Genomic DNA, 8,830 nt, shown 5'->3' on the forward strand with positions numbered 1-8,830 from the left:
AAATGTACTACATCCTCTTACTGGAATATTCCCAGAAATGGTGATGAAACCAATAACATTTTGCTTGCCTTGCATAAAAAGTCAAACACTAGGGAAGTGATCTACAGTTCTGCCTGTTTCATTGCCCTGCTGCTCAACTAGTGCTCCTGTAATATACACTGCTATATACAAGTACCTTTTTTCATCTCGTGCACAATTAATGTGTGCATGTGTGTGACTAGTAAAATAAAATGCACATTTGCTAAATATAGCTGACATCTATTAGCTATGCTAATGTATGTCCTATTAGATGGGTCTTTGCTACTGCAGTGAATGCCATACATTCTGTCTTTACTTGCATCTTCTTCTTTGCTAGTTAATTTTAATCAAGTTATATAATCAGAAAAGATGTTCAATTATTATTTGTATGTCTATTGTATGTAGCCAATCCCTACTCAGCAGACAAAACAAAAACAAATTACTATATCCCAGATTATAATGGTGTCTGTGTCTTGGGCGTATATATTTAGGGTACCTATGAAAGAGAGTTATCCTCTTTACTCTGTTTTTGAAACAAACACACCAAACCGCAGCGTCCATCCATACTGAACTCAGCAGCTGTTGGAGCCTCATTTATAATATCATACTCCTTTTATTGAGACTAACATTCAACCGCACCATGTTCCAACAAATCACGAAGGAGTGTCCTACCCTAGTTGAAACAATCCATGCATGCTCAGACCTGCAGCTGATTTCAGTACCAGTTTCAGGGCTTCATTTGCAAACAGCTTGAACTGCTGCTTTGTCACTTTTTCTGAAGCAGTGCACCACACTGCCCATATCTACAAACTGACGCATTGGTTCCAATGTGTAAGTCTGCAGTGCCCTGTGTCACATTATACCTGCATCAGGTGTGATGTATGCAGGTTAGGGGTTTCCAAGCAATAAAGTCATGTAGAACTGGCGCAGTGAAATTTACAACATTTCACTGGGTCACTCCAAGAATTCACCGTGTCAAAATCTGTATGCCTGCTAAGACCAGGTGTAAGGAATGATGGAGGGCTTTTACAATGGGACTCGCCTATGTGTTCTGACGCATTGCTGGAGTTGTGTCAGTTTTTTCGACTAAATCGAGCAAAGCGTCACTTTTGCACCAACACATTTATCAGAATTTGTGACACATCTGTTAATACTTGCACCATGGAGCCCTGTATTGTAAATGCAGTGAAGCCATGGTGTCGCAAGAACATTTGGCACAGGCGCAAGGAAACTGATGCATCGATAAATGAGGCTCTTAGTCTTCACTTTTTTTGTCTGAATGCAAGCAGCAGAATAGAGAAGGGATGCAATTTTTCTCGATGATTACCTATCTATTATTTCTCAGGTGTGCCTTCCAAATTTTTCTTCTTCTCTATAGGACAACTTTTATGAAAATTTGAGGTCATTTTCTGAGCTGGCTGCCTACTTCTCCCAGCCAAATGCCATCATTTTTCATAGCAGGTTTTAAGTCCTACAGCCTCCACAGAACTGTCACTTTTCTCCTCCGTATCCCTTTCCCTTAACAGAATTTATACACATGACCTTTCCCTTTCTAACCTTCAACTTTACCTTTTGTCCTCCTCTTCCTGCTTGTCTCCTAAAGGGCTCATCTTATTGCATTCTTCACTCTCATTAAGAAACTAAGGGGCAGATTTATGTTAACTGGCGCATCCCCAGGGATGCGCCAGTTAATGTGCGCCACAGTGCACCACAGCTCCGCCACCCATGGTGCGCCGCATTTATAATGCGGCGCACCATGGGGCAAAAACAGCACAGATGCGTGACGCATCTGTGCCGTAAAGGTGACGCATTGCTGGAGTTGCGTCGCAAGCGCGACGCAGCTCCAGCAAGGCTCGGGGGTGCCCCATCTTAACAATGCTGCGTCAAGACCTACGCCTGCTTCAAGCAGGCGCAGGCTTTTGACACAGCATTGGCCAGAACGTGACTGAGTGAAATCTTATAGATTTCACTCAGCTACTTTTGCGAGGCACACCTGCCCCGGAACGCCCACCCTGCGCCGGAACGCCCACAAGCGGCGCAGGGCTTTACAACGTGACGCATCTGCCTAGATGCGTCACGTTGTAAATCGTTCGTAGGGATGCGCCACGTTTACGCCGCCTTGCGTGATGCAACAGCGGCGTAAACGTGGCGCAAGTGCCTCATAAATCTGCCACTAAGGGCCTCATGTACAAAAGGTTTTAGCTTTCACAAACCCTCTGATTCCATAAGCTAAAACCAGTTTTTAAATCTACAAAGCCCATTTGAGGATTCAGAAAAGGATTTCTGAATCGTTAAATGGGTTTAGGAAACCATACCGAAAAAATATTTGGAATGTGCGTGTTTAAGCCATCCCATCCAAATACCATTTTTTTATGGTGTGTATTAACGTTTTGTGACACATATCTGGTTGCAAAACATTAATATTTAACTGACACCTTTTAGGAAATGGAAATCTATTCACAAACCAGCAGACATTTTTAGGAGCAGGCAGTGAGGGACCTCTGCCTACTCTTAGAAAAAGCTTGTAAAAAATATACATTTTTTGAAACTCAACCCATTTTCCTTTAATGAAACCAAACGTCGTTTAAAAAAGTATATATCCCTTTATTTAAAAGCAAACACAGACCTTCATCACACATGGCAGTGAATTTTAGTGAGTCTCAATGTATGATCTATCTCATTAATATTCATGAGGTAGGTTGAGTTGAGACCCACTGCGATTCAGGATTTGGACAACCAACCTATTAATATACAAGTTGGTGCACAAAATACCAGTGCATTTGGTAAAAGTCGGTACACAAATTATTTTACAGAATGCTTTCTTAATCCATCTGACTCCAAGTTTCCAGTGGAGATTTAATTAGGCCTGGGCGGAGTTTGTGGAGTTTCCCACAGTGACCCAAAAACTACGCCACACTATGTAGAGTTCCGCTAGCGGCGGAATGCGTTAGGTAACGCCATCCACACTGAATTTTAGCACCAGGTGTTTGTCCCAGCGCGAATACCACCATGCACAGCGCAAGAGGGTGTGGCACCTTTCTACAGCTCAAGTAGATTTTCTACTTGAGTGGTAGCTTCCTCAATGCCCATGAATAGTTGGTCGATGCGAGTGATCGTGATCATCTGCGACCGCCCGTGTTGAGAAATCTCACTGGGAGGTAGTCTAGCATGGGATTTTCCTCGCTCGCACTCTCTAAGTTGATGTGGGCTAGCGCGAACGAGGAAAAATTCTGTTCCACTTCGCATAGCGGAGTTTTTTCTGAACTTCGCATGCTTCACAGAGTGTGGAAAACTTGCAGAACGGAGTGAAGTTCACAGCCCAGGCCTAGTTTTAGTCCTTAGGTATTTGTTCAAGATATCTTACCCTGCCTGTGTGTGCAGGAGGACTGCAAAACATACTTCAGATTTACAAGCAATAGCACGACAAAGGGATGAATGCAGCACTTGCTCTCCAAGAAATTTGTTCATCTGTGCTTCTTGGTGCATCCCGTTTTTTGAATTTACGTCCGGGTGGTGTGCATACCGAATGACATCTGGGATTTATGTCAATTTAAACTCAAGGAGGCAGCGTTTATACACCTGCTTTGTGCATACTCAGGTCTTTATGAAATTATGAAGAAAATGTGTCTTTTAATGACTTTGAAATAAGGACACATAACTCAGCCATGTAATTTGCATTCAGTGACAGCAATTCGAGGATGATTGCATGCCTTACTAGATTTTTGGACTTCAAATGTGCGCACTTGGCAATCATTTAAAGCATTGTTTATCTTTCATTTTACTTAAGTTACATGTTGTTGAAGTCCTTTCAGTCTAGAAGTACACGCTGTATTTGAATGTTTTTAGCACTGAAATTTGTCAAAATTACCTGTTTAAAATTTTATGGGTGATGTTTGTTATTAACCTGGGCAATAAATATATTCCTTCACTCCAAGAAGTTGAATTACATCATTTAATGGTAGCCTTAGCTTTACAAATTGCTTTAGCTGAAGCTTTCATTTTTATTTTGTACTTCTGCTGTTGTCTTCATCAGGACCGTGTTCAATCAATCAATCAATCAGCATTTGTAAAGCGCAACTCTGTCTCCCCTATGGGTAGCTGGGTGGTGTGTCTCCATCGAAAAGCCAGGTCTTGAGTCTCTTTCTGAAGTCTGCCAGCGAGGGGGCCATATAGAGCTGGAGGCGGAGCTCCATCCAGGTCTTGGGTGTGAAGTAGGAGAAGGAACAGCCTCTGCGGGTGCAGCAGATGCGGGGGTGTGCAAGTGCGAGCGAAGAGGAGTGTAGGTGGCTAGTGGGTTGGTGGAAGTTGAGTCAATCGTTGATGTAGGCAGATCCTATGTTGTGAAGGGCTGTGTAGGCATGTGTGAGGATCTTGAACCAACATCTTTTCTGGATGGGGAGAAGTTCAAGATTTTGCTAGTGCACTCTCCATTTATCTGTATTTACCTTTTATCCTCTATTTCTAGTTAGATTTAAGTAACTGTTCTTCTTTTGCAGGTATTTAAGTTGATCTCCATACATGGATTTATTGTGCATTCATACTATCTTTGGGCTCACTCTTTTCTTTTCTGAATCACAAGACAAAGTATATCCATACAAATGGTTTTCTCATAGACAACTGCTCGGAGTCTGCCTATTAAATTTCTAAAACTTTTGATAAAGTTGACATGTCTGAGAGATGCTCGAGGATCTCCTTTTAAGCCCTAGGCCAAGTTTTCCCTTGAGCTTAGTTCTGTTCCTCTCCTACAGGCTCATATGCTGAGCATTAGTTAGTGACTAATCTTTAAATAAATCTACTGTAAAGAATGGAAGGGAATGTAATTAAAACAGGGCAAAAAAAGAAATTAGCATTCTTTTGGGGGGTGGGGGACATAGTGACATCGTGCATGGAGGGTAGGGTGCTTGATTCATATGAGATCTGCCAACTTCCAAACTCTAAATGTTATGTCACCGTACTGTTAGTCCTGGAGAAAGTCTCCAAAGGATACTGACAAAACGGAGGCACCTGATGATGAAAACACAGGTAACCCAGTCCCATGTTTACTAAGGCTTGTGTCACTGTTACATCATACAAGGGGATGCAAGTCCTTAAGTCAGATTTACTGTGCCATGCAGAGCCACCTTCTGTGGCTCTGCATGGAAAAGGTGTCTCTGCATGGCATAGTAAATCTGGAGTAACGCATGGCTGCGCAAGTTGCTGCCTTGCATTACTCTGTGCTGGGAAGGTGTTCCATAGCTGTTATTCTCATTAATCCACCCATGATTTTTGGTGCATTCCCAAATTTGCTAGCACTGGTAAACCTCCGAATGCATCAAAATGCCTCACCTTCCCAGGTGAGGCATAAAGAGTAGAAATGTGTTTATCTTGTTTTTTCCTCTTTCTACATATGCTGTATTCTGCAGCACACAGAGAAAGAAGAAAATGCGTCAGAGGATTTTTGTGTGCAGGAAGGTGCCACTCCCTGCACAAACCAATTCTGCCTGTAGAATGGGCACCCTTGAACCATAGTGCAAACGTGCTTGCATTGGCGCTTGGCAGCCACAAGTGCACTAAAGCAGAGAGAGAGCAGGAATGTGCTGTTTGTAAGTAAACATGGCACATTCCTGCCCTCTCCAATTGACACAGTGCATTCCAAGAAGTTGCTTGCTCTGTTGCATTGTGCCAAATATGAGTACGTTTTGGCCAATTTTTTTAATCATCTGCTGGTTTCTGCCAACGCAATTTACATGATAGGGGGGTGTTTTTCACCATCATAATTATATGTTTAATTTATTTCAGACTACTGTTGACTGCAAGTCCTATGTGTTTCAGAAATTCAAAAAGGGTACAGTCGCGTTATCATGCGGGCAGGACGCTATTTCTCGGGATCACGGATTTGGTTTTTTACATATTGCCACTACTGTCATAACTATTAGTAGTGAGCAGTCCGTCCTTCACGTCTCCAGACGGACAGAAAGCTACCACACAGGACTAAAGGTGCTGATGTTTTGGTCTTCACTACACCCTCATTTCCACATTAGTGGAGACACCTTGTGAAGACCGTAGTTGGCCATTGCCAAGAGGGCATCTGAGAACTTTGCTCTGGCATTTTATTTTAGATCGGGTCTGGACCAATATATACTTTTTTGCGCGTATTACTATACCACATCCCACAGTGACTGACGCAATCTGTGAGGTTATCATACCACATTCTCATATGATATGTTCGATTTCAACATCGTTTAGCCTTGAGGAAGTCTTGGTACGGACTCTGTACTGACAAAACACGTGTTGGCTGGTTGTTCTTTTGACGTTTGTGAATAAAAAGAAAATCATATGCATAAAGACTTCGGCTTGATCATTTTGTCCCAAGAAGATTATTTTTGATGATTTACGCATATATTATTTTTTTGTGTTCAAATCTTTTTTATTGGAAAAAAAAAAAAAGCAGAAATGAGAGCGGCAATACATCATCAGTATCCATATGAGCATATTGGTACAGTGCCGAGACAAAGATGGATCAACACATAGGAAATGATACATGAAATAAAATAAGAAAATGAAGCAATACAATAAACATCGTTCCGGTTCCATAAAAAGGTGATCGCCAGTAACCAAACAATAACAAATCATCATCTCATTATTCCTTCAGCTCACAGTTCCATATAAGCATTCCGATTAGAATTAGCCCAGGTAATACCATGTGATATCTTATCAAACCTGTAGAGTAAGTCCATAGTTATTTTGCCCATTCATTAAGCGTTGATTTAGTCACATATGCATCTCATGGTGGATCGAAGGTAAAGGAGGCCTCATCTAAGGATAGCCATAGCTTTTTGTTGGTGACCTGCCACTGTGACGAGTGCAGCGCGGGATTATCAGTGCCTCTAATGCAGGACAGCCATTCTCTCCAAGCATTAAAGGATACCTCATTTGCTGTCTTCCAGTTGCATAATACAACCTTACATGCCAGTGTTAGTAGAAGGTCCAGAAGCTTGCGGTCATGGTCTCCCCCCACTATTGGGTCTATGGCTCCCAGGATAATATAGATGAATTCTCTTTTGGGCTTTATGGCAAAAATGTGTTCGACATAATCAAAAAAATGTCCCCAGTATGTGTGAAGCATGGGACAGTTGAATAACATGTGTGGTAGGTCACCAGTACCTAATGAGCAGTTCCAACATGTTGATGTGTCTCGTAGGCCAGCTTTAAATAATCTCTGCGGGGTCCAAAATGTTCTGTTAAATATCATATACTTAGTCTGTGATAGTATCGGTGACACTTTATGTATAAGTGCTGATGCGTGTATCCTGGTCCAGTCTATGTCTATACCGGTGTTATTTGATTCTGTCTCCCATTTGATTTCATTACGCCTCATTGTTTTATTAGGCGTCGGAGCAAGTAGCTTATGAATTTTTGAGACGAAGTGCCCCGAGGATAGGACGCATGGTAGCATAGATTGTAGCCAGGGTGTCGCTAATTTGAATGTGCGTGTAGATAGCGCTGTTTTGAGTTTAAGGAAGGCATAAAAGTCGATCGGTAATAGGGAGTGCCTAGTCTGGAGAGTCGAGAAGGGTAATGGCATATTATTCTCACTGAGATCTGAAACCACATTGATACCTCCGTCCGACCAGTGGTCCCATATGGGGGGAAAACCATTAATTTTGATCAATGGGTTGCGCCATAAAGATGCAGAAGCAGATTTGTGAATCTGCAGACCGGTCTTATGGACTTGATCTAATCGCAAGAGGGCCCTCTTGGTATTAAGCATGATGTATTTAGAGTGCGGAAGGTGTGAAAGGTCCATTGTGAGTGCGGCAGAGAGCGGGGCCTTGCCCATGATGGATTTCTCAATATCAATCCACAAAGGCGTATAATTTGGGTCTTCAGCAAACCAGGACGCTCCTTGCTTGCAGAGAATGGCGGTCTGATAGTTTTTAAAATTTGGCAAACCTATTCCTCCTTTAAGCTTGGGGAGTTGTAGTTTTTTCATGGCAATTCTGGGCTTTTTCCCTTTCCACAGGAAGTCCGTAAAAGATTTATCTATTTTATGCAAAAAATCCTCCGTGAAGGTCATGGGGAGCATACTCGACATGTAATTTACTAAGGGGCTGATCATCATCTTTAACGTCTCCGCTCTACCCCACCACGAGAGGAACTTCGGCGACCATCCATCTAGTAGTTTTTGTATTTTCTTGTAGAGTATATCCTCATAAATTTTTAGGGTGGTTATCAGGTCTTTCTCGAATTCCATACTTAAATACTTAAAGCTCTTTGCCTGCCACGTAAGCCCCGAGTCACCCAGAATATTTTTGTCACACAGGTTATTTAGTAATTTCACTTCTGTCTTATCCTTATTCAGGGAGTACCCGGAGACACATGAGAATTCCTCAATTGTGGATAGTAATGCAGGAATAGCTTTATCAGCTTTTTCACTTAAGATCAGCACATCGTCGGCGTAGGCCGTCATTTTAATTGTGCATCCTGTGAATCTAATTCCAGGAATTTCGGGGTTCTCCCTTATGAAATACAAGAAGGGTTCAATAGCTAGGAGGAACAGGGACGGGGACTGTATTGTTGAAGGAATTTTTGTGACCAATAAGTCATTTCTTACATTGCTATCAGGATAGTGCTGAACTGACCCTTTTTGAATTTCTGTTTCGGCAGGTCATTTTAATTTGCTTTAGTCACCCTAGGTAGTGAGAGACGGTGGTCTCTCTAGCACTCCGTTTGTACTCTCTGTAATTGTGATAATCTTGTGCCCTAACTAACAGGTTTCTTGATATTTGTATGTAATTGAATGTGTGGTTACTCCCTCTTAGGGAACACCACT

Source organism: Lissotriton helveticus, chromosome 11, assembly GCF_964261635.1.
Source record: "Lissotriton helveticus chromosome 11, aLisHel1.1, whole genome shotgun sequence".
Classification (NCBI taxonomy): domain Eukaryota; kingdom Metazoa; phylum Chordata; class Amphibia; order Caudata; family Salamandridae; genus Lissotriton; species Lissotriton helveticus.